Source organism: Balaenoptera musculus, chromosome 19, assembly GCF_009873245.2.
Source record: "Balaenoptera musculus isolate JJ_BM4_2016_0621 chromosome 19, mBalMus1.pri.v3, whole genome shotgun sequence".
NCBI lineage: Eukaryota > Metazoa > Chordata > Mammalia > Artiodactyla > Balaenopteridae > Balaenoptera > Balaenoptera musculus.
Window position 1 is genome coordinate 14881065 of NC_045803.1, and position 25759 is coordinate 14906823.

The 25759-nt window shown below is 47.5% G+C and overlaps 1 protein-coding gene across 10 annotated transcripts in view; it reads right to left on the minus strand.

Annotated features, from left to right (window-relative positions):
* Nucleotides 1-25759, minus strand: part of SIPA1L3 (signal induced proliferation associated 1 like 3) — a 236555-nt gene that overhangs the window by 116086 nt on the left and 94710 nt on the right. For 9 of the 10 annotated variants that reach the window (XM_036833292.1, XM_036833293.1, XM_036833288.1 and 6 more), the window contains one exon: nt 23933-23999. The gene's annotated coding sequence lies outside the window, so the exon portion shown is untranslated. Of the gene's footprint in view, nt 1-19458; nt 19643-23932; nt 24000-25759 lie in introns of all 10 variants that reach the window. The other variant, XM_036833291.1, reaches the window with a different exon arrangement.

Below are 25759 nucleotides of genomic sequence, written 5' to 3' on the forward strand. Positions count from 1 at the left end.
ACTGGACCACCAGGTAAGTCCTGGCACAACAATCCTTTGAGAGTGGTACTATTATCAACCCTACTTTACACATGAGGAAACTGAGGCATAGAGTGAGGTAATCTGCCCAAGGTCACACTGTTGGTTAATGGCAAAGCTGGGTTCAAATCCTGCAGACTGACTCCAGAGTCCACGCTCTTAACCTCTAGGCTCTCTTCCCTCGTTGTATGAATAAATGTACAAATGTCCACGGCATGAAGAGAGCCGCCTGGGGCCAGGCTTGGGTGGAAGGCAAAGCTCACTATTTTCCCCCTAAGCCAGAACAAACACTCTCAACCAGTCTCGCCACATTCCAACCCCCTTCTTCTTTGCTAACCTGCCAATATTGAGGCTGAAAAGCCAGACACTCACTTTTCCAGCTGAGAAGTCTGCTAGAAGGTACGAATGCTTCCTCATAAAAGAGCAGTACCATGGTCCTAGCTGGCTCCCTGCTTTCTGCCTCATGGCTGTGAGAGGATGTGTTACCTGGAGCCCCAGCAACCATCTTGCAACCATGAGGAAAGGTCAAGATGATTTCAGGAGCATGCACTTGGGGCCCTAACATGTGCAGCTGTGGAACCAATCCCAGAACTGCCTTTTCTCTGGACTTTCTAGCTGAATAAGCCACTGTGAGTTGAGTTTGTGTTACTTATATACCACATTGAGATATAAAATATTTAGAATCCCATATGGCACAGGCAACAGGCAATCAGAACAGGTGGTGGCTGGTGAACATCAGCCTTGCTTGTATCTGATTACTTGAATGGGAGCTCCTTGAGGGTTGGGATCAATGCCAATGTTGTGCACTGTTGTGTCTCAGCACCAGCACAGTGCCTGGCACAGCGGGCACACAGGCAACATTTGGTGAATGATCCTGAATGATGTCTCTGGAGAACGTATACTGTGTTGGGAGCACAGGCACTACAGTCTGAGTGCCAACTACACTACCTTCCAGCTCCAAACAGGGCACTTCATCTCTCTGAGCTTTAGTTTCCTCATCTGTGAGGCTTCCGGAGGAAACATCAATATCCATACGTGTGGAGCACTTAGCACAGGACCTGGTGTGATGCCAGGGATGCATGGTAGCTTCTATCAGCCTCTTTTATCCTCTCAGTTTCCTTGCCTGGCAAATGGCTACCGTGATCCGTCTCTGCTCTAATGAGATAAAATCTGAAAAAGTACAGCGTAAAGCGTCCTGCAAGCAAATGTTAATTCTCATCTTTGACTTGGTGCAGTGTGGCAGTTAAGAGCACGGATTCTGAACTCAGGCTGCCTGGGTTTGAATCCCAGTTCTGCCGTGTGACCTTGGGCAAGTCACTTAACCTCTTTGTGCCTCAGTTATCTCATCTGTAAAATGGAAATAACAAAAGTAGTTCTCACACGGGGTTGACGTGAAGATTCAGCGAGTTAATATATAAAGCTCTGAGGGCAGCGCCTGGCACAGGTAACCACCAAGAAGTGTTAGCTGCTATTACCACTACTGGTATATGGATTCCTGGTACACCACTTCCTAGATGTATGACCTTGGGCAAGTTACTTAACCCTCTGCCTTTCTCCTAAGACGGGGCTACTAGTAATACCTCCTTCATAGGATTATTATGAGAATTAAATAAGTTAATCCATGTGAAGTGTCACGTACTTGAAACCAGGCCTGCTTATAAGAAGGGCACAGTGGATGTTAACGATCCTCATCATTTCTGACTGGGGGCTCTCTTGTGTGACTGACCTCCTACACTTGCATTTAACCCTCACATTGCTGTTTAACTTCCTTGTCTGCAGATCTGGCGTGACCCCTCCCCCCCCAAGCCTCCCCACCTCCAGGAAACCATCAGCTCCAGGAGGGCGCACGGCACACCCTGCCCCTCCCACAAGCCCGGTGCCCAGCTGGGTGCGCAGCTGCCCGCTAAATGTCCGCTGGCGTTGCTCAGTGGTATGACACTCCTCTGGCCTCTCTCCTGGCCCAGGACACAGACGTCTCATGCAGGGGCTCCCTGAGAACACCACACCGTCCATAACTCTCCCATCAAGAGGAGCCACTCTGCCTGCGGGCACAGAGTGTCCTCAGGAGGGCCTTCCTTACGTCAGGGCACACAATCCTCTGACCCGGAACAAAAGGAAGTGTCTGCTCTGAGCGTGGGATGGGGAAGCTTGGAGAGGACTCCTCCAGCAAAGGAAGAACCCGTAACCATGGGCAAAGAGCCTGGAGCCTCCCAAGGGAGGCCTGTCCCAGGCAGCAGTGACCAGCAGGCAATGACCACAGAGCTGCCGCAGCTTTCCCAGGCAAACAAGGGACCACAGTGTCTGAGATGGTGCTTATCCCTAAGCAACGTGCCCCTGTCCAGGTCATTTAGACCCTCTGGCTTCCTCATCTATAAAATGGGGTCAGGGACTTCCCTGGTTGTCCAGTGGTTAAGACTCCACGCTACCACTCCAGGGGACTCAGGTTCGATCCCTGGTCGGGAAACTAAGATCCCGCATGCCACACGGCGTGGCCAATAAATAAATAAATGAATAAAATGGGATAAACTTCCCTGATTGACCCATTGCCTGACCTGCTCCGGATCATAGGGAACTACATTTCCCAGGATTCTGGCTAGGTTCCGCCAATGCGGGTCAATGGCAGAAACCTGGCAGGTGGAGGAGGCGAGAAGCCAGGATGGTTCTCCCTCTTGTCCCTCCACCTTGGACAGCATCTCGGGTAGGACATGCCTCCCCACTCCCCTCAAAGCCCTGGGCGCTGGTAATAGCCCCTCCCTCTTGCATCCCTCCAGCTCTGGTTGCTTGCCCCTCTGCCCCTGTTTGGCTTCTCTGCTCCTCCATCACTAATTTAACCAAATTCTCTATGTTGAATTCCCTCTGCCTGAAACACCTAGAGTGGATTTTGTTTTCCTGACAGATACACCTGCCTTGACTACATTTTAGGAGCACCTGATAATGAAAGGAGAAGATACACTTGGAAAGTGAAGAGCACCACACAAAGCAAGGATTATCTTATGGAAACGCCTTCCTCTCTTCCATAATGCACAGGCGCGTTGAGGGTGTGGAGTTTAAAATGCCCCAAATGAAATGATACAATGTTTGAGATTTGCTTCAAAATAATCCAGAGACAGGGGTATGGATGAAGCGAGCTTGATTGTGTGATGAAAACTGTGGGATTTGGAGACAGGCTCTGTACACTGTTCTTACTACCTCTGTATATGTTTGAAATTTTCCATTAATCAAAACCAACACATACGGTCTTCCCTGGTGGTGCAGTGGTTAAGAATCTGCCTGCCAATGCAGGGGACACGGTTTCAAGCCCTGGTCTGGGAAGATCCCACATGCCACGGAGCAATTAAGCCCATGTGCCACAACTATTGAGCTTGCGCTCTAGAGCCCGCGAGACACAACTACTGAGCTCGTATGCCACAACTACTGAAGCCCACAGGCCTAGAGCCCGTGCTCCGCAACAAGAGAAGACACCGCAATGAGAAGCCCGCATACCGCAATGAGAAGCCCGCGCACTGCAATGAAGACCCAATGCAGCCAAAAGTAAATAAAATAAATTTATTAAAAAACAAAACAAACCCAAAACGAAAGGGAAAACCGGTCCCTATTCTGTTGTTGGGGGTACAAACTGGTAGAACCTTTTTTGAAGGCAATTTGTCAATTAGATTAAAACCATGCATGTCTGTGGATCCAGTGATTCCAAAACCAAGAGAAATGCTGGCCCAAGAACCCAAAGCTGCCTGGACAAGGCCCCCCACCTGCTTGAGACAGAAGAAAATGAAGGCAACCTGAAAGTCCCTCACTAAAGAACTGATTAAATGCATTTTGATAAATCCATATAATACAACCCCAAGCAGCCATTAAAAAGAATGAGGGCACATCTAACATGCTGATAGGGTACAATGCCCAAGAGACACCGATAAGGGACAAACCAAGCCGTGGAGAAACAGTATTATCACATATATACACACATACATACATACATACATATATATAAAAGTATGTGATATCTGGAGGAAAAAGTCTGATAAATAGTAATAATAATAATATCTACAAATATGAATCTAGCATTTACCATGTGCCAGCACTTTATATATGTGTGTGTGTGTGTATATATATATATATATGTGTATGTATGTTACATATCACATGTTCAGAAAACCCTACAAGGTAGATACAATTACTGTCTCCGTTTTACAGATAAGGAAACTGAGGCACAGAATTGTCAAGCATACATGTTGAAGTCCTAAGCCCCAGTACCTCAGAATGTGACTGTATTTGGAGATAAAGCCAGAGGTAATTACACACACAGAGACACGACCATGTGGAGAGACAGCAACAGCGCGGCTGCCAGCAAGCCGAGGAGAGAGGCCTTGGAGGAAACCAACTCTGCTGGCACCTTGATCCTGGACTTCTAGCCTCCAGAACTGGAAAAAAAAACTGTTGTTTAAACCACCCAGTCTGTGTTTTTTTTGTTATGGCAGCAATACCAAACTAATATAACTAGGTCACACAGCCAGTCGGTGCTGGAACCGGGATTTGAGCCCAGGCCGGCAGGGCTCCAGAGCCCATACGCTTAACAACACGGCCGACACAGCAAACCCTTTACAATGGTTGTTTTATCTCCAGAAAGTGAGACTGGGGGTGGGGTACAGGGACAGGAGGAGTGAGACTTCGGATTTTTACTTCATAGGCTTTTATAATGTTTTATAATTTCTTAAAATATATCATAGTTTTAAAAATTAAAAACCACTTACATGGAAATGAACATATACCACCCAACTCAAATGTGGGAGAAAGGAGTATATCTAGACCTGATCTGTCTTTTACAAGTTTCACTGTCTCTCATGGTTCCTAAGGAGCCACCAGAGAGAAGCCGGAAGCGCCTGCACAGGCAGACATTCTGATGTGAATGAAAAGAAGAAAGGATAAAATATTTGAATCTTTAGAAACCTTTTTTTTTTTTTTTTTTTTGGCCACACTGCACAGCTTGTGGGATCTTAGCTCCCCGACCAGGAATCGAACCTGGATCCATGGCAGTGAAAGCCCATGTCCTGACCACTGAGCCGCCACGGAATTCCCCTAGAAACTTTGAAACACCCAATAATGATGATGATAGTGATAATAATAATTGCTGATATTTTCATATCATATGTATGCTAGATACTGTCCTAAGTGCTTTTTTAAAAATTTTTGGCCGCGTTGGGTCTTCGTTGCTGCGCGTGGGCTTTCTCTGGTTGCGGCGAGCAGGGGCTATTCTTCATTGCGGTGCGCGGGCTTCTCATTGCAGTGGCTTCTCTTGTTGCAGAGCATGGCCTCTAGGCACGCGGGCTTCAGGAGTTGTGGCACGTGGGCTCAGTAGTTGCGGCACGTGGGCTTAGTTGCTCCGCGGCATGTGGGATCTTCCCGGACCAGGGCTCGAACCCATGTCCCCTGCACTGGCAGGCGGATTCTTAACCACTGCGCCACCAGGCAAGTCCCTATCCTAAGTGCTTTATATATATTATCTGTTAAGTCCTCAAAATAGTTTAGGATATAGATCCTATTACCATTCCTGTTTTGTATTTAAGGAAATTCTGAGGCTCAGAGAGGTTAACTCGCTGGGTTAAATGGCAGGGTCAGGATTCGAACCTAGGCCATCTGGCTCCAGAATTTGCCTCTCATGACCATGCTCTCCTGCCTCGCCTCAGCTCTGAAGGGGCCACTCATAGAAAGGGAAGCCTGACTCGGGGTAAGAGGTGCAAGAAGAGGCACGAAGATGCATTCAGCCAGACCAGTAATCAGAGCATTAAAACCCGAGACCCCACTTCATTGGGGTGACACAAATTAGGAAGCAGGATAATGACAGCAAGTGGTGAGGAGCCAATGGGAAGGCTGGACCCTCCTGCCCGCTGGGGAGAGCATGGGCCAGAGCAGCAGCACGGAGAGCAACCCTGGCCATCCCTGGGGGAAGAGAGAATGCCCGTCTCCAGCCACAATGTGACCCCTGGACATAAACCCCAGGGGTTCAGAAGGACACAGGTATGTGGGTGCTCACTGAAGTACTGGCCATGGTGGTGTGGAGCTGGGGGTGACTTGAACACCAGGGGACTAGAAATGTGAGGGTGGCGGATGCACATCACACACGACTGTTCAGCAGGCAGACGTAATGCACTGGAGCACGCAGAGCAACGAGATCTCAAAAACACGGCATTTGGTGAAACCCGGAAGAAAAAGGAAGAATAAGAATAAGATATGGAGCCCAAAACCATTTCTGGAAGCAGACTCCTTCTTCAAACCTCAATATATATTTTGCAAGGATATGTACCTAGCTACAGACACACCACAGTCACCCCAGAGTGGGGGAGGGGATGGAAGGAGGGCTAGAGGATGAAGAAGGAAAAAATAGCAACAAAAATTTACCCAGTGACACGGGAGGCAACACACACATTGTTTCCGCCAACAAACAAGTTGTCTGTGGGAGCAGGACTTGACTTGCCCTCCATTTCTGGGGTTACGTGAGGGTGGAAGAAGAGGCAGAAGGCAGAAACTGGACACAAATCACTCCACTTCTTCAAAAGAAAATCTTTGTTCTCAAATGCCACGATCTGTTGGGCCTGACACAATTTGTTAACTTTGCCTCGGTCAGGGACTGAGTCTGGAGGCCTTTCCCAGCTGTGGCAGGCATCTGGTTGTCTACTCAATACCCACTCCCCTCTTCCCCTGGAAGGTGGACCCCAACTGGTCAAAGGCAATCAGGACATGGCATTCCTCTGCGGAGTTGACTGGCCCGGTAAGGAGAGCACATGACCTCAGCTGGACCAATCCTAGACTAAAGGGAAGTATTTATAACCCACGAGGGACTGGGCTCTTTTTTTCCTCTCTCTCTCCCGATGTCTGTGGACAAGAAAGCAGGTGGCCCTGTCACTGGCAGCCAGCTTGGGACCAAGAGGCACATATGTATATATAGAGAGAAAGCTCTAGGACGAAGCTAACACTGAGAACCTTGATGGCAGACATCTGAGCCGCTGACCCTACCTCGCCTGCAGCCCACCCACCTCTAGACTTCCAAGACATATTAAATGTCTTTACCGTTGGCCAGATGATGTCAGTGTTTTTGTTACTTGCAACTAAAAGCATCCTAACCGAGAACCACAAACGAGGCAGCCATTTTTCGACTGTTAAACAGAGGAAAATCCCTGCAAGAGGGAAATGGGGCATCTGAGACACCAACGGGAAGGGATGCTGAATCCCAACGTACAGAGAACATTTACAAGTCTCAAGTTGCACGTCCCCTGCCTGTTGGGTCAGCACCACACATGTGATTCCGCAGAAACAGGCAGTGGCGCTGTCCCTGGCACACAAGGGGTCTGGAAACCTTCAGCAGTGGGTTACTTCGTTTCCTTCATTCTTCACAAGAACCCAGTTGCAGCCAGTTTCTTATGTTCTATTTCTCCTGAAAACGGCAGAGGGTTAATCCCCAGCTGGCTGGAGCTGAGGATGAGAGACAGGACAAGAAGCCCAGCCTGGCTCTCCTGCAGCGACTCTGTTCCTGAATCAAAGGTTGGACTTCTGGATGTAGGTACCCTGAGATCTGACTACAGCTGGGCTCTCTGACATAGCACACGGCCTCAGGACTTCAGTGAGGAGACCCCACCAGCTGCAGTGCATCACCACTACATCGGAATCAAGGGAAAGGCCCAAATGAGATGAAAGGGGAGTCAAGGAGAGCTGCCCTCTGGAGCTGGCCTGCCCTGGTGCCAGTGGCTGCTCTGCCATTGTGACCCTGGACAAGTGAATTCATTTGAGCTGCCTCATCTATAAAACAAGAACAGGGACTTCCTTGGTGGTCCGGTGGTTAAGACTCTGCGCTTCTACTGCAGGGGACACAGGTTCGATCCCTGGTTGGGGAAGTTCTGCATGCCATGCAGTGCGGCCAAAAAGAAAAAAATTTTTTAATAAAAAAATTTAAAAATAAAATAAAATAAGAACAGAAGTACCCATCTCACAGAACTGTTGTATGGATAAAATGAACTAACACGTGCAAAGTGCTTAGCATGGAGCCTGGCACAGAGTAAAAGCTTTAAGAAATGTGAGTTATTTTATTATCATTATGATTTCATGGTATCTATCTAATAAAGTATAATTACATACAGTAACATGTACCTGTTTTAAGTGCACACTTTGATGAATTTTCGCACATGTCTACACCTGTGTAACTCACACCCCAAACAAGACATAGAGGCTGCCGACCACACACATTAACTGAGCGCCTTGCTTCAGGAGTCATCCCTGACCCTCTCCTTCACAGACTGGTCTGTTGAAGACCTACAAGGCTCTCTGGCCAGTTCGTTTTCCTCTGCATTCAGGCCCACTTGCTGTAGGCTCTGTCCTCCAGTTTCCCTGACCCCAATCTCTCAGTGTTGCAGCCACAGTTATCACTTAAAAATGCAGATCTGACCAGGTCCCTCTCCTGCCTGAAACCCTTCCGGGGGCTGACCTCAGGGTAAACCCTAAACCCCTCCCATGGCCTACAGGCCCTATGCTCTGCCCTGCCCACCCATCTCCCTCACCTCTGCAGACAGATCCATCCTCCACTTCCCCCTTTCTCTCTCTTCCCATCTCAACTGGCACACTTTTTTAATAGCCATTTTTACTGAGGTAATTGTAAACTCAAGTACACTTGTAAGATATGATACAGAGAGATACTATATACACTTTACCCGGTTTGGCAAATGGTAACTTTTTGCAAAAATGAAGTACAATATCATAACCAGGAAATGGACATTGAAACAATCTACTGATTTTATTCAGATTTCCTGTATTCATTTGCATGTGTGTCTTCTGTTCTATACCACTTCATTACTTGTGTATGTCTGTGTATCCACTATCACAACCAAGATATGAGCAGTTTCATTATCACAAAGATAGATCCCTCATGTTACCTTTTATAATCACACCCACTCCTTCATAACCCCCTATCCCTAACCCCTGACAACCACCAATACGTTCTCCATTTGTATGATTTTGCCATTTAAAAATGTTGTATAGGGGCTTCCCTGGTGGTGCAGTGGTTGAGAGTCTGCCTGTCAATGCAGGGTACACGGGTTCGAGCCCTGGTCTGGGAAGATCCCACATGCTGCAGAGCAACTAAGCCCGTGCACCACAACTACTGAGCCTGCACTCTAGAGCCGGCAAGCCGCAACTACTGAGCCCACGTGCCACAACTACTGAAGCCCATTCTCCACAACAAGAGAAGCCACCACAATGAGAAGCCCACGCATCGCAACGAAGAGTAGCCCCCGCTCACCTCAACTAGAGAAAGCCCGCGTGCAGCAACGAAGACACAACACAGCCAAAAATAAATAAATAAATGAAAAAAAAAAAAAAAAAGGAGTGCAATGGCTGGGTCATATGACAGTAGCACACTTAGTTTTTAAGAAAGTGCCAATCTGTTTTCCAGAGTGGCTGTACCATTTGACATTCCCACCAGCAAAGTATGAGAGATCCAGTTCCTCCACATCCTTTTCACTGGCAACTTTGGATCATTCATTCAACAGATATTTATTGAGCAGCTCCTGTGTGCCAGGTACTAGATGTTGGGTTTACACCACCAAAGAAGACACATAATTCATATTATCAAATAGGAGCTTACATCCTAAAGGGTGCAGATAGGCAGTACACAAGTCAACAAACTGAGTAAGTACTAAGAAGAAAATAAACAGTGATGTGATAAGGAGAGTGGGCAGGCAGGCAGCACAGCACAGTGATTATGAAGCCAAACAGCCTGGGTTCAAATCCTGACTCCACCACTTCCCAGCTGTGGGGCTTAGGCAAGTGACCTGACCTATCAGTGCCCTGGTTTCCTCATCTGTTTCCTATGAATACCTACCTCCTAGGGTTGTTGGGAGGATTGAGCAAGATCCTGAGTGCCACGGGGCCAGCCACTCAGGTCTGGATGTGGACTCCATCAGTTTAAAAGTCTCTATAAGAGCCTCTGAGCTACCGCATTGCTGAGAAGCCACACTTAGAAGTTTTGTGGGTTTCCCGAGACAGGATGCACCCAAGTGCTCAGAAGGGAACCTCCCCGATCCCCCCGCAAGGGTCAGAGCCCCGCTCTGGAAGCTCTGGGAATGGGCGGCCATGGACAGGACAGAAGAAGGGACAGCAAGGCCCTCCACTTACCCAGCAACTGGCAGAGGCCACTCCAGCAGAGGAGAGGCCAGGGCAGGATCGGAGGAGCCGCTCAGGGTACCTGGGCCTCTCCATATACCCTGGGAGTCCGACACCATTCCCAGGCTGGAGGACTCATCTGAGCCCTTGCTGAGGGGCTGGGGCACAGGGCCTCCCCAAACTCCTGGCCCACAAAATAGCCATTTCCTGTGCAGAGCTGAGGAGACAAAGGTAACCTGGAAACTCTCCTCCCCACCCTGTCCCACCTCTCTCCAGGGCCTGGCCCGCAAGAGGGAACTGAGAGAAGCATATTGGTTGGCACCTTACAAAAGAAAAGAAACGAGGAAATGGGTGGGGGTGGAGCCATTGGCAGCTCCAGGCCCAGGAGGAAACAAGGCCATCTTCGAGGGGGGCAGGCTGGGGTCCCTTCTCTGAGAGGATGGGATCATGAACCAGTGAGGCCCCGAGCCTTTCTGAGGAAGAGGCGATGCTGCAGTGACCTGTTCTGCGGGCCTCCCAGCGGCCTGGGATGGATCAGCCAGTGGCTTCTTTCCTAAGGATTGATGAGTCCGGAACCAGGGCACCTTCTCCTTACGTAAGGCTCCTTCCAGACCTGCAGACTGACGGCCAGAAGGCAGCACGGCACTTCAAGGTGACGGGGGAGGGCTGGAGTCTCTGACCCTGACCCTGGCTTGCAGCAGTTGGTACAAACTGTTCTGGGGGAGGAGGGAGTCAGGACACCAGGCCTTGAAAGTGCACACAGGAGCTAAAAAGCTAAACCAAACCAAACCAGCATCATGGGTCTCCTAAAACCCTTCAGGGGCCATGGGAAGAAGTCCGAATCATCACGGATGGTTCACCAGGCCCAGTATGACCCAGGCTGCTGACCTGTCCCCCCATCCCTCTGCTCAGGGCACACCAGCCTCTCTTCCTCCAGCACACCCCAGGGCCTTTGTACAGGCTCTTCTTCCTGCCCCCAAACACCAGCCTCCAGCCCGCCCCTGGGCAAGTTCCCACTTATCCTTCAGGTCTAGGCTTACAGGTCACTTCTTCTCAGACACTCCCAACCCCACTCCAGCCTTGAATAAGACCCCACCTCCAGCCCTGTTACTCTCTTTCAAAGGCATTCTGGACTTTTCTTTTAGAGTTTAATTACCAGTTAAATTATGTGGTTATTTGAGTGATTATTTGATATCTATCTCCCCCCAGTAGATGGGGAATGCCATGAAGTCAGACTAATAGCTCATCACATTTATGAAACACCTACAGGTGTCTTACAGCATTATCCCACTGACCCCTTACAATAGCTCTATGAGGTCAATACTCTCATTATGCTAATTTACAGATGGGGAAGACATGTCAGTCCCGTCCACGGGGCCAGGCACTCAGTAAATGTTTAGCTTGGGGGAGGGCACACAGATGTCTGGGTTACACTTCCAATTATTCCTTCCCCCTAATACCCATGGTGTGTGGAGGGGAGCCCACTGGGAAGCCCAGGTCCACAGAACACACTACTGTCACACTCTGGCATGACAGCCTCTGATTCCAAGGGCTCCTTCTGATTCTAATCCCTCCCCAATCCAAGAAGACACTAACTGAGCATATTTTTATTGTGCAGCTACTGTGTGTCAGGTGTGGCCAAAGCACTAGAGACACAGCAACAAACAAAACACACGGCGGGGCGGGAGGGGCGACGACGGACGACACCTTCACAGGCTCATGTCTGCCAGGGAGATGGATACAAAGTCCTGTTGTTCTGCAGTAAACAGATCAGTGGTTTTGGTGGGTGGGGGGGCAGGGGGTGGAAGGGTGCAAACAACTAGGCAGGGCTGTGAAGCTACCCTGTATGATACTGTAACAGTCGATACATATCACACGTGTCAAAACCCATAGCATGTAGAACACAAAGCATGAACCTTAACTGTAAACCATGTACTTTAGTTAACAACGATGTATCAGTATTGGTTCATCAGTTTTAAAAAAAATGTACCACACTAATATGAATGTAAATAAAAGGGGAAACTTTTATTTAGAGTGGGGAGAGAGGGAGCTCGTGGGAACTCTCTGTATTTCATGATCAATATTCTGTACACCTTTTAAAACAGCTCTTAAAAAAAAAAAAAAAACAAAGCTGTGTTTCTCTTGAATCCACTCCCATCAGCTCTATCCCTGATTCTCCCACCATCTTCACCTTCCCCTTGCAAATCTCCACTCTGCTGGCTCTCGACTCAACGCCTTCACTAGTCACCTGGTGCTCAGGCCAAAACCTCAGTGCCAGCCTCCACCCCTCTCCTTCTCTCAACCCCACATTCAGTCCATTCATAGTTAGTATTGGCTCCACCTTCAAATCACGGTTAGGACCTGCGTGCTTCTCCCTGCTCCACCTCCCACCCCCACCAGCCTGGACCATGAACTGTAGCAGGAGCTCCCTCCCTGATTTCCCGGCTCCCTCCCCCGGTCCCACACACAACCAGAGGGACTCTGCTAACTTGAGTCAGAACATATCCCTCCTCTGCTCGGAACCCTCCCACTACACATTCAGGAAAAAGCCTCAGTCCCTGTAAGGCCTCACATGTAGCTCTCTGACCTCATCTCCTCCTATGTTGTCTTTATTTCACCTATTGAGGTGGGTGTGTAATGGCACCTCATTGTGGTTATCACTTGCATTTCCATGATGATGATTAAGGATGGTGAGGTAGGTACTTTAAATAATAATAACAATAACAAATGGTTACCACTTACACAGAACTTATTATGTGCCAGGCACTATGACTAAATGTTTATATATACAGCTGCCCTTTCCAAACCTCTCAGGCCAAATGAGTTTTGGGATTCTGGATGATTTTGATTTTAGAAAAGCAATGGAGAGCTTCTACCCAGCAGGGTCTAGGGAAGCATCCATCACATCGATATTTCTGCAGTGATGATAATCTGTCTATTTGGGTAACATTCCACCTGGGATTGTGGATCTGTATTAAACCCCTGAATCCCCACAACCACTTTGCGAGGAAGGCAGTGTTATCATCTCTAGTTTATAGATGGGGAAACTGAGGCATGGGAAGGTTAAGTGCCTTGGCCACACTTGCACAGGTAGAAGTGGAAGGCTGGGATTCCAACACGGGCCTTTTGTACTACCGTCCTCTTTACTGGTTCTTAGGGGTAGCTGACAGGAAATTAATCAATACTGAATGAATGATGAATGAATGAGATTAAGCTGGGCAAGTTAGAAACTCAGGCTTTCCAAAAAGTTATTGCTCATAGCAGGGAAGAATCAAATACCACTGAGCTAACTGTATGTGTTTAACCTACTTATTAGTTTGAATACAAGACCTACCCAAATATAAAGCAAGATTTCCCCCTGAAAATGATCCTCAGCAATAAGAGTTGTGTTTCAAAGTTTTCATATTATTTTATTTTGAACAAAGTGCAACCTGGGAAAAGCCACATTAGCATCTAAAGATTTCAGTGATGCTAGTTTTGGCAACAATGAAAAAGGAGGCATATATTATAATAGACTCAGGAACTGTTCCCGAGGGCTTGACCTCACTATTCCAAGTGTTATAAGTCACTTAAAGAGGCCCTTTAAAGATAGAGAGCAAGATAGGGACAAATAATTGTAAGCAACATTCATTTAATTAACTAGAATTTTGAAAACTGAAAAAAGGCTGTGTAAAGTAAGACTGAAAACTATCTTGAGGCAAAGTGCTGCTGTGTGGGATGAAACTGAATTTTCCTAAACTGTCATTTATTATTCATATCGGAATCATTACTCTGATTGACTCAAAAATGAGTGCTTATGTAACTGCTTTTATATGTTCACATTTTTTCATTTATTCATTTTCAGTAACTGTCTTTAAAAAAAAAAATCAAAGTGTTTTTTTTTTCCTTAATGTAACATAGTAAAAGTTATTGGCTACACTTTAGAGACCACCAATATACAACTAAAAGGGGAATTTAAAAAAAATTGGCTAATGATATATGACTACTTGGGATACAGTTTCCAGCAACAACTTAATACACAGATTCAAGAAGTTCCACATCACAAGCACTTCAGATGGAGGTGGAAATGATGTACTCTGGAAATATGGGTCGATGACTCAAAAAAGGGGCTCTAATGATGATAAGGAGGCCTGTGAAGAGTGTAACATTTTATGATGTGAGAGGATCTAAGCCACATTTTGAATTCAACATTTTTGATGTCATGATTCTAAATGTGTCACAAAATTAATAAACTGAAAAATATAGATAGGCAACTGATTACGTCATCAATATCCCTAAACATTTCAAGTAGACCCCAAAACTTTAAAAAAAAATTTCTCTTTGGAAAGATGGGGAATCATCTTGTTTTGGGATACATACAGTATTTTTTTTTTTAGTGCAAGTATTTTTTTTTTAATCTGGAAGGAACACTCCAGGCTTGAAAAAGTGATTATCTTGGCAGAGTCTGGGTCCTTTGATTTCTTTTTTTTAAACAACAAGCAAGTATTACTTTGATAATCAGACATGCATATAAACAACACAGCTTTATAACGTGAAGCTCACCGAAGGACACAATAAAGCAATAGTTCCCACCCTCAGCCACGCCCTGGAAACATCTGGGGAGCTTTAAAAAAAAACCCCATCCCACGCCTGGTCCTACCCTTGGTGACTCTAGTGAAATGTTCTGGGGTGGGGCTCAGGCCTTGGGGTTTCTTAAAGCTTCCCACAAATATGCCACAAAAATGAGAATTATTATTAAAGCAAAAATTTTCAAATTTTTCCGCAGAACATGTTACTAAGTGCCTTTCAGAAAATAAAAAGGTTCCATAGTCAAAGAAGCAGGTTTCTTCCCTGCAAGATTTCTCAGAGCCTGTACTATGCAAATGTGTACCAAGACTTTTTACAAGAGGAGGACACAGTACAAGGCGGATAGATATCTCTGTGTGTGTGTGTACGTGTGTGTGTGTGCGTGTGTGTGTGCGTGTGTGTGTGCATGCGTGCATGTGCTCAGCATCCTTTCTTTCCAGCAGCCGTGTCGTTAGCAAGCCCCGGCCATTCTACCTTCTAACCTGCCCCCCCCACCCTCCACTCCCTCCCATCCCGGTTCTGTCCTCCATCGTCTCCCGTCTGGACTATGGCAGAAGCCTCCCCACTGCTCTCCCACTGGCCCTATAATTCACTGCCTACAAAGGTGGACTACAGAGATCCTTGGGGCACACAGAGTTTGAAAAGCTTCTGTTCCCACCCCTGAGACTCCCTGCAATGTCCCAACTGACACCCAATGATCATAGGAGGGACCTGTCTTAAGGTAAAAGTGCATCATGGACAGCCCAGCTGCTGCAGAATGAACCTGGGTTCTCCACGCCATCCATGTTGAGCTGCCGAGTCACCAGCCCAGAAGGCAGCCCCCAAAAACACTTGGACTTGGGGTTGGGGAGCCCACACATTTCCTGACAGTTTAAGTCGGCACAACTGGGGTTTTCTGTCACTTATAGCCAAAAGAATCCAAACTAAATGCTCTCTATTAAGTTACCCTATTTCATTGGTCAGAAGTTTTTTCACGAAGTAAAATTATATTATTTGTTTCTTTTCTGGTTTCTTATCTGTCTCTCCTTCAAGAATGCCAGCTCCAGGAGAGCAGGGACATTTGTCCATCTTGTTCACAGTTATGTCCCTCGGACCTGAAACACTGTCTGCCAAAGAGTTGAAACTCAGCATTTGCTGAAAGAATGATTGAGCTCATTTGATTCTTTCAACAGCTCCAAAAGGTAGGTGTTAACAAATACCAAACTCCTCCTCACAGCCACGCAGACCCTGCATGGTCTGCCCCCAGCTTCCTCTCCCCGACTCAGTATCCTACAGTTTTGCTGGCCACCTTCCAGTTCCTTCCCAGAATCAAGCTCCTTCCCACCTCCAGAACTCCGCTGATGCTGTTCCCTCTACTGGGAATGCTCCCCCCATCCATTAAGGTCTACACATCCTTCAAGCCTCCCCTCAAATGGCAGTCCTTATGAGAGACATCTCCTGACCTCTCGAAACATGTCAGGTCCCCCCGGATAGGCTCTCATGGCTCCTCCATCAGGGCACTTAGTGCAGATGTAACGACACAGCTGCTTCTATGAATTCTTACTGAGGTTCTGTTTCCTCCACCGAACCATGAGCTCCAGGAAGACAGAGGCCCCTTTGTACTTCCAGAGCCCTCTTAGAAAACCCGGCACACAGTACGTGCTTAATAAATACCACACTTGCCTCTTGTGGCCAGGATATTTACTGCTCACTGAACACCCACATGCTCCCACATCCCAGCCCCTTGCAGTTAGTTAGGCAAGGCCACACGGCTAGTTCTGGGTGTGAGCAGAGGTGGACTGCATCACTCTGGCCTTGGCATCTAAGTGCTGCGGTGTGACCCTCTAGTTCCCTCGTCCTGCCGTGGTGACCCTGGAGACTGTGTGTTCCAGTTGTGATGCTACAAGACAGGGGAGCCCCCCCCCCCACCGCCCCATCCTGGGTCCCTGAGGTTCAAGGCAAAGCCCCCAGCTGACCTGACTTGGGTCATGAGTAAGAAATAGACATTTGCTGTGTTCAACCTCTAGGATTTCAGGGTTAATTTGCTTCTGCAGCAGAATCTTGCCTCTCACTGGCACTCTGTGTGAATGAATGAAGGCAGCTAAAGGCAGAGACAGCTGTGATTACAGACCAGGAGGTGAGGAGCAAGGCAGTGGCCTTCAGCTGCCAGTACTGAACTCAGGATGAGAGGGGCAGACTGCATAACTACTCCCTGGGGAATCGCCACTTTCAATGCCTGATGAGGCAGATGAAAGGACCCAGAGCCCCCTCTCCCTTCAGACAGAGCCTGAGGCCTCGGGGCCCTCATCAAACACAGCTCCTTAGGGATCACAGCCAAGTCTCAGCCCCTGGGAATTGGGAAGAGGCTGCTCAGAAGGCAGCAACACCCTGGGAAAACCCTATTAGTTAGGGGAAGCTGAAACAGCAAGGCCGCGTGAAGGGCCTGGGCTAATTCGGGCTGACAACCTTCCCTCGGAATCACCCACTGGGGCTCTGCCCTCCCAGCTCCATCCCAGAGAATAAATCACACTGTCAGGTCTAATTTGGGACTCGGCTGACGGGTTGAGCAGAGAGAGCATCCATGCGTTCTGGCCACAGAGGTCAAGGGCAGCCCACACGCTAGAGGCCAATGCTGAAAGGCCTGGGGACTAATTGGAAAGGGGACTGGGAGACCGAAAGCTATGGGTTTCCAATACCCACCAAGGAAATTCGTCTCTTCTCCCGTAAAATCTCTGGCCCAGGCCTCAGCTGCACAAGCCCTGTTTGCAGAGCACAGTTCAGCTATATCCAGGCACCATGCTGGCTCAGGGCTGGGCACAAGGTAAACACTCTTATTTGCTGAATAAATAATCCTAGCAGCAGCAGTGAATGCTTATTATTCTCTTCCAGGCTGGTGACCAGGCTGCCTAACTTCTGCCGTGCAGTAAAGGCTAATGAATCCAAGTGGCCACCATCGCCATCTCATCTATTGTGTGACTACTTCAGCCAGGCACTAAGTACTTGAGATTCACAGTCACGTTGTAATTCCCAAAACAACCTCAGGAGAAAACAGAAGCTCCCAGAGTTAGGCTCCCTACTTGGGGCTCGTCAGTAATCAAGCTAAGACTAGACCCCAGGTTAGCTGGACTCGAGCCTGTGCTCTCGGCCACTGTGTCAGCCCATTGTGATGGATTTCGCAGCCTTCAAGAAGCTGGCCCTGAAGCTCCAAGTCAGTGTCAGGTGTCTCCTCAGAGTTCCCATGGCCCTGTGGCTTTCCCTCTTAGGACTCTCATGACTCTGGGTTGTTTGCCTACAGAGCTTTCCCCAAATACTCTCGATCCAAGAGGGTATCCCTGTAAGCCTAGTGCTCACACGGGATATGTTTGCTGGATGGACGGATGGAAGCCCAAGTCCAAACCCTACATCTTACAGAGGAAGGGGGTGGAGATTCAGCAAGGAGAGCTGCAGCGAAAGAGTGTCACTGAAGAAAGGGGAGGTGGAGAAGAGGGGGGAAACTGCTCATTGACAAATCTCTATTCTTCCTTCAAAGCCCAAAGCTGCTTCCAGGAGACCTCCCTGACCCCCAGGCTTGCCTGGGCACCTCCTGTGGGCTCTCATCAGCCCCTGGGGTTCCCCCATACAGCCCTGACCACCCTGGGCTGTCACTGTCTGAGGGCCTGCCTCCCTCCCTGGACGAGGAGCCCCCTGAGTGCAGGGCCCACTCAGCCACGAGGCCGTCTCACCCACACCACTACACTACAGGGATGGGCACCGAGGAGGCGCATATTAAATGTGTGCTGAATCAACCAGCAGAACCCCAAGAAAGGAAAGAAGGCTGGAAGCGTCATTCTGGGAAGAAGAGTTAAAAGCACAGGTACAGTGTGTTTGGAAAAGGAGGCCAGGAGAAGACTCTGCCATCTGCAAGCCGCAAAGGGCTGCCAGGAGGAAGATGTGTGGCCGGTGCCCTTCATCAGGACTGGACCAGGACCAGTGAGAGGCAGTTACACAGAACGGATGTGATTCACGAGGAAGCTTTTTAATGATCAAAACTTCCCTAAAGCAAAATATGCTGCCCTGTTCCTCCCTTCCTAGAAGAATTTAAACTGAGGTCAGATAGCTAGCAGTCTGGGACCCCAGGACCTCTTATGAAGCGACAAAGTGTAGTGGCCAAGAGCGAGGGCTCTGGAGACACTGCAAAGGTTCCCACCCTGGCTCCTCTGCTTGATAAAGGGCGTCACCACTCTCTGCCTCAGTTTCCAAGTCATTACTATGGGGAGATCACAGCAGCGACATCATAGGGTGGGTGGAAGGACTGAATGAGATCATGCACGTAAAGTGCTTACAGCAGGGCGCGGCGTAGAGTCTGCACCCATTAATGTTCATTATTATTGTTTTTGTTCTCCCGTGGAGCCAGACACTGTTGGCTGGATAACCCAACTGACACTCTCAGTTCCCTTTTTCTCTGGCTTCCTCCTCAGGAGAGGCTGAAAAGCCAAACAACATTTCTCACCTTCCTTGAAATAGGGGGAGGCTATGTGACCCATTTCTGGCCAACGAGATGTAAGTGGAATCTTCTGGGGAGGGGGATTCTGGGATTGCTGAAGTGGTTCAGAACTGAAAAAAAAACACACTGCTTGGAGTTGACTCTCCCCCTTCCTTGTTCCGGTTGGAGCTGCAAGCAGCAACCTTGCAACCATGAGGGAAAAGCCAAGGGAATCAAGGAGGCCCCAGCCCAGACATCCCTCAGCCTCTGAACTGACATCGGCAGCCAAGTACCTCTGGGTTTGTTGTTATGGGAGAGAAATTGAGCCTCATTTGTTTAAGCTGCGTGAGCTGGGTTTTCTGTTCTTGCCGCTGAAAGCATTCCTGGCTGATACACCCACCATGACACAAAGGGCTCAGGGCACATGTCCATGGTCATCGTTTGCCAGCCTCAGTTCAGGTCCCCGGCTGAGAACCCCTGATCCAGAGGAGAAAGAGTGGAACGTCAAGACAGGACAGCGTTTACCAAACCTCACTAGCTGTGTTTCACCCTTCCTTTTCAACTGCATCTATGTCCCAGCTGTACAATTACTTAATAGTTCCTTTAAATCAACTCACTTTTAAACTTGAATATATATACATATATTTAAAACAAAATCTACATTCCTACCAAAATGAAAAACTGGTATCTTTTGTTCCAAAGGTAACAAGGAATAAATACAATGAGGGAATCCCCTGGTGGTCCAGTGGCTAAGACTCCGTGCTTCCAATGCAGGGGGCCTGGGTTCGATCCCTGGTCGGGGAATTAGATCGTGCATGCCGCAACTAAGACCTGGCACAACCCAATAAATAAATATTTAAAATAAATAAATAGATAAATAAATAAATAAATAAATACAATGAAAATGAACAAAAGATATTCATCCACATATCCCTGAAAGTTAGCTGATGTAGCATAATTTGGGTTCGATGGACAAGCAAGAATTCCTCATTTCTGTCTTCTATTGGGGAAAAAATATCAGCAGATCTGGCAAGACTTGTCATTTCCCCAGGGCAACAAATGGGCTAGAGCTCAGTAGGGGCTGCCCCTCAGAGAGGTAACATGTTTTCCTGTTTGCCACAATTCCTGAAACCCTGTTCAGAAGTGAGAGAATTCGTTTAGCTCTCCTGGCTGGCAGATGGAAGAATTAGGTCGGGGACCTGCCTTGTTCCTTCCCTTCAGGGCCTCCTCAGAGAGGCCTTCCTGGATCACCTGGTCTAAAATCACCCCCTTGGACTTCCCTGGTGGTCCAGTGGTTAAGACTCCGTGCTCCCAATGCAGGGGGCACAGGTTCGATCCCTGGTCTGGGAACTAAGATCCCACAAGCCGCACGGTGCGGCCAAAAAAAATAAAAATAAAAATAAAATAAAATAAAATCACTGTTGCTCCCAGTCAGTCCTCTTTCCTGCTTTACTGATCCCTGTAGCACTTATCCCCACATTTACTCATTTGTCTGCTTATTGTTTTATCCTCCAGTAGGATGTCGGTTCCTGTAGGGAAAGGATTTTGTTTGTTTTGTTCATTCCTGAATACCCAGTGCCTGGACCATAACAGTAGGTGCTCAAAGGCCTATTTGTTGAGTGAAGCAAAGAAACGAATGAAGGAACAAATGAAACCCTGTTTCCTGCTTTCCAGTCCCTAAGGCGCTCGTTACCATGGCATTCCTACCATGTAGGAATGATGCCGGTCCTCCTGCGGTTTAAGAGGCAATACTAGGAATTCACTCAGAAACTGGAACCTTTTACCGCATTAAAAAGGGACGAGCTAGATTAAAATGAGTATCTATGACGCCATACAGATATATGTTAATAACCAAATAACTGAAATAAATGAGGGAGAAGCGACAGGTCTCCCTTAACAGAACTAATTATGTGGACAATTCATAAATGTAGAAGAAATGAGGGACGTACAAAAATCACCATTAGGGAAATACCACAGTGATAACTGTTGCAGGCAAGATTCACCCTACCAACACATGCCAAAATGAGCAGGTGCAAGTTCAAGGAGAAACAAGTGTAGTCTCAAAGCACCTCCCCCAAGATAACTATCAATTGCAAAGGGAAAAAACAGTTACCGGACAGTGGAGAAACCCAGCAGACAGCACCTTGATGAAGTGATCCAGGTTAACATCACCAGTGATGAGACACGGGGACCTGCTGGTGCCATGCACCGAGGCGGGCACCTCACCTCTGCCAAATAATGCATAAGCTCAACCCTGTCATGAGGAAACATCAGACAAAGCCAAACTGAGACAATCTACAAAATAACAGGACAGCTCTCTTCCAGAGTGTCATGGTCATAAAAGACAAGGAAAGACTGAGGAACCGATGCGGATTGGAGGAGGATTAAAGAGACATGACAACTAAATGCAGTAAGGATCCTGGATAGGGTCTTGGAAAAGAGAAAGGACATCAGTAGAAAAACTAGTGAAATATGACTGAAGTCTGTAACTTAGTTCATAGTATTAGACCAGTGTTCATTTCCTAGTTTTAACAGTTGTGCTACAGTTGTATAAGCATTTGGGGATGCTGGGTGAAGGGTAGATAATGTGAACTCTCTGTACTATTTTTGTCACTTTTTTGTAAGTCTAAAATTCCTTTAAAATAAAAAAGTTAATACAAAATTGTATGGCCATCATCAAAAAGTCTACAAACAATAAATGCTGGAGAGGGTGTGGAGAAAAGGGAACCCTCTTGCACTGTTGGTGGGAATGTAAATTGATACAGCCACTATGGACAACAGTATGGAGGTTCCTTAAGAAACTAAAAATAGAGCTGCCGTATGACCCAGCAATCCCACTACTGGGCATATACCCTGAGAAAACCATAATTCAAAAAGAGTCATGTACCACAATGTTCATTGCAGCTCTATTTACAATAGCCAGGACATGGAAGCAACCTAAGTGTCCATCGACAGATGAATGGATAAAGAAGATGTGGCACATATATACAATGGAATATTACTCAGCCATAAAAAGAAATGAAATTGAGTTATTTGTAGTGAGGTGGATGGACCTAGAGACTGAAGAGAGTGAAGTAAGTCAGAAAGAGAAAAATAAATACCGTATGCTAACACATATATATGGAATTTAAAAAAAAAAAAAAGGTTCTGATGAACCTAGGGGCAGGACAGTAATAAAGATGCAGACGTAGAGAATGGACTTGAGGACACGGGAAGGGGGAAGGGTAAGCTGGGACGAAGTGAGAGAGTGGCATGGACTTATAAATACTACCAAATGTAAAACAGATAACTAGTGGGAAGCAGCCACATAGCACAGGGAGATCAGCTCGGTGCTTTATGACCACCTAGAGGGGTGGGATATGGAGGGTGGGAGGGAGACACAAGAGGGAGGGGATATGGGGATATATGTATACGTATAGCTGATTCACTTTGTTATACAGCAGAAACTAACACAACATTGTAAAGCAATTATACTCCAATAAAGATGTTAAAAAAAAACAGAATTGTGCCAAGAAACATCCCTTAATGGAAATCTGGCCCCAAGAGACTGTCCCACAAACAAGCTCCAGGTACCCGGGCAGAGCCTTAGGCCAGGATGAAGGAATATGTAGAGACCCAAGAAACAGCCAAGGGAGAAGATACTGTCTAGATTTTTTTTTTTTAACTTTTTTTTTTTTGGCCACGCCACACGGCTTACGGGATCTTAGTTCCCTGACCAGGGATCGAACCTGGGCCCTCGGCAGTGAGAGTGTGGAGTCCTAACCACTGGACCGCCAGGGAAGTCCCCCTGTCTAGATGCACTAAGTTCCCAAACTCGACTGACTGGTCCCTGCAACTCAGCCAACACCACTATCTGCGTCCAGAGTCTGGATGCCAGAATCTTCTGTTCTCCCACTTTCCACGCTATTGGGGTCTCTTGGTGATTCAAGGATCAGACAGCACCCCCTCTCCCAAGACCCTTGTGACATCCTGCCAACAAAGGTTGACATCCTCGTTTAGGAATGCCCCACTACCACCTGGACTGCCCCACACCCTGAGGCCCCCTCCTTTACTTGGTCTGGGCCAAAGAAACCAAAGAGGGTGCTCACTAGCAAAAAACCCAGAAACCTAATTATAACACATTCAAAATCTTTGTATTACAGGTAAGTACTTACCATGCGTACATATTTTAATTTCGTGTAGTTACCTGCACTATACTTTTAGCCTATAGAGAAACAGCACATCCACACATGGGGTGATGGGGCCATTCTGTATCTTAACTGTGGTGGTAGTCACACAACGGCATGCATTTGCCTAAACTCAAAAAACCACACACCAAAAAGTGAATTTCACTCTGTGTAAATTTTAAATGGAAATTGAAAAGTTAAAAAAAAAAAAAAGACTGTGATACACTGATGGATGCTATGAAGAAAGATCTTCAAGACACACTACCACTGGGGACGGTGGGAAACATGCTGCAGAAGCGTCATCTAGCACGGCTTCTTTGTTCTCCATGTAAGAAATTAAAATAATGAGGGTGTATTTGGATAAGGAGGAATGTTCATGAGCAGGAAGAGAGGTCCAGCCAGACACCCACCCAACTACTGACTGCAATGACCTCGGAGGGAAGATGTCAGACTGTGGGTGTTGGGAGGGACAGGGGAGGAGTCATACATCTTTCCCTTGGTACTCTTTCAAATAACATTTTTAAAAAAATAATAAAGAGGCTTATATGTATGAGCCGTAAAACTTAAGCAAACGAAAGTCACACAAATCTCAGTACTCAACCTTAGTATGTTCTGGACACTAGTGCTCCTTGAGGGTCCCAGGAGAGCCGAGGTCAAAGACTGTGCATCTACGGAGAGAAAAAAAATGAGGTTACCTCTTCGGCCAGCATGAGCCTTCCTGCTGTAGTACCCACCTGTCATTCACGAAGTCACTCCCTCAACAAATATTTATTGAACGCCTGCTGCGTGCCAGGCACCGACGTTCAGGAGCAGCAGGAGGCCCGTGTGCCTGGCGCAGGGTGAGTGCGGGACACGAGGGCAGGGAGGTGACGGGGCAGCTGGAAGCCCATTATAAAGACATTTCCTTCAGACAACTGTGAGCAGAGGAGTGGCAGAGAAAGAGCACTGGCTTGTAACTCTGTATTATTAATTTACGTTTTTGAATATTTAGTATGGTTGTGCATATTTGAGTGGGTATTTCATGGATGAATGAATGTCTCCAGGCCAAGAAGCCACTTGTCTGCATTGCTCACCGTCACATTTTGGTTTAGGCCAGGCACTTACTAAGCCAGGGAGATGAGATCTGAGAGGACAACCTAGAACCCTCCTATACGCTAAACGATGACTCTCACTCCCTATGTGCCAGGCTCCATCCTAGCAGAATGTGCCAACTCATTTCACTCCCCCAGTAACCCTAGAGGCTGCCCAGCCAGTCCAAAGTACACTGTAGGTGGGACAAACCCAGGCAACCTGGCTCCAGAGCCTGCTCCCGACCACCTGGCCAGGCCACACGGTCACGGCGGTCAATGAAGACAGGGCTAACTGCAGGCCGGCAAGGCCTCTCCCCATCCTTCCCCAATGCTGCCATGTCCACATGCCATCCACATGCCAAGGCCGACCTCAAATGCCAGCCAGCTCCTCCAGGGGGCCTCAGAGGAAGGAAACCTAGCAAGCAGCTGGCCTACTTTCCAGAGTCCAGGAATCAGGATAGCTTCAATAATCTTGCCCTTAGGGGCTCTGGAGAAGCCAGAAGGGGTTCTTAGTTCTTTACCTTTCTCAGGCCAGGGACCCGTGTTGGCAGCCTGGTGAAGAAGGGTTTGGGCTCCTTCTCAGAATCATGTGTTCAAATGTACAAAATACAATACACAAGATTACAAGGGAAATCGATTATATTCAGATATCAAAATATCTGTAAAACAAAACCTAACCTGAGATACAGTAATATTTGTGCTTCTTTGTGAATGCTTTAAATTATGAGATCTTAGTGGTGGGTCCAATAACTATAGTAATTTAGAAAGAGATGAGTGTAAACAGTACCTTGTAATATCTACAACAACTGTAACGTGACATGGAAAACGTTTTGATCTCTAGCAGCGACAAAGTCACAGGCGTTGCTGATACAACGTGGTTTGTGGCCCTTGTTCAGAAGGAATGGAAATGCTAAATTTCAGTTAGATGGTAGAGAAAATAAAGATGTAATTTTTTTCCCAGCCAACTTCACAATCCTCTAAATTCCATCCAAGGACCCTTCAAGGGTCCATGGACCTGAGATTAAGAACCCCTACGCTAGCCCTGAGATAGGGTAAAGGTGGAGTGTGTGCCCAGGGAAGGTGACAACTAGGGGGTGTGCGGCAGATTCAGATCCTTGTGAGTTTCGTATGGGAAGGGGTCCTGAGCATTGGTGGTTTTGGTTCATCCTGCATCCATTTCCCTTTCCAGGTCAGCCCTCCGGACCTCATCTTTCTCACTCAGCCCATGGAATTCCTGTGGGAATGACCTGATCCATGTGTTGGTAGGGAAGGGAGTGGTGTCACAAAACCCAGGCCTGGCCAATAAAGCCACCGCATCCCCTCTTCCCCGCCCCTGGCCTCAGAGATGGCTCAGGGTG